Here is a 1044-nt window from a genome sequence, read left to right on the forward strand (position 1 = left end):
GGAGAAAGCCTCACCAATAGAATGAATGAAATGGAAAACAGAATATCAAGACTGGAAGATAAAGTGGATGAACTAGACCACTCAAGCAAAGATTATGAAAAATTTAAGAAATCACAAGAATGGAATATGCAGGAATTGAGTGATACCATAAAAAGACCAAACTTACGAATTATAGGCATATAGGAAGGAGAAGAATCCCAAGATAATGGCATGGACCAGATCTTCAACAGAATCGTGGAAGAAAATTTCCCAAAATGAAAGAAAGATTTGCCCATACAAATACAAGAAGCATATAGAACACCAAACAGACAGGACCAGAAAGGAAACTCTCCACAGCACATCACAGTAAAAACACTACATGTACAAAACAAAGAGACAATACTGAAAGCTGCAAAAGAGAAACAAGTCACATATAAAGGAAAACCCATTAGGATTACAGCTGACTTTTCAGTGCAAACTAGAGCCTGGACCAAAGTATTGCCAATTTTAAGTGACCACAGATGCCAACACAGATTACCATACCCAGTCAAAATGTCTATTATAGTTGAAGGGGAAAGAAAAATCTTCTATGACATAAATAGGCTGAAGGAATTCATGTCCACAAAACCAGCCCTTCAGAGAGTTCTGGAAGCAATACAAAAAGATGAAGAAAGGAATGACTATACCCAAGGGGTTGTGGAAAGAAATTCAATGAAGGTGTAACTGTGGAAAAGTACAGCTATATCAAGATGTAAACAGAAATAAAAATGACAGGATTCAATGCTCATCTTTCATTAATAACTTTAAATATTAATGGACTGAACTCCCAAGTCAAAAGACACAGACTAGGTGAATGGGTTAAGAAACAAAACCCATCTAACTTTAAACATTAACGGACTGAACTCCCCAGTCAAAAGACACAGACATGGTGAATGGATTAAGAGACAAAACCCATCTTTTTGCTGTCTGCAAGAAACTCATCTCACTTTCAAGGACAGACACTATCTCAAAGTGAAAGGATGGAACAAAATATACCAAGCAAATGGCACTAAGAAAAAAGCAGGC

This window comes from Nannospalax galili, unplaced genomic scaffold (genome assembly GCF_000622305.1).
Source record: "Nannospalax galili isolate Female #2095 unplaced genomic scaffold, S.galili_v1.0 scaffold339, whole genome shotgun sequence".
In the NCBI taxonomy this organism is placed as follows: domain Eukaryota; kingdom Metazoa; phylum Chordata; class Mammalia; order Rodentia; family Spalacidae; genus Nannospalax; species Nannospalax galili.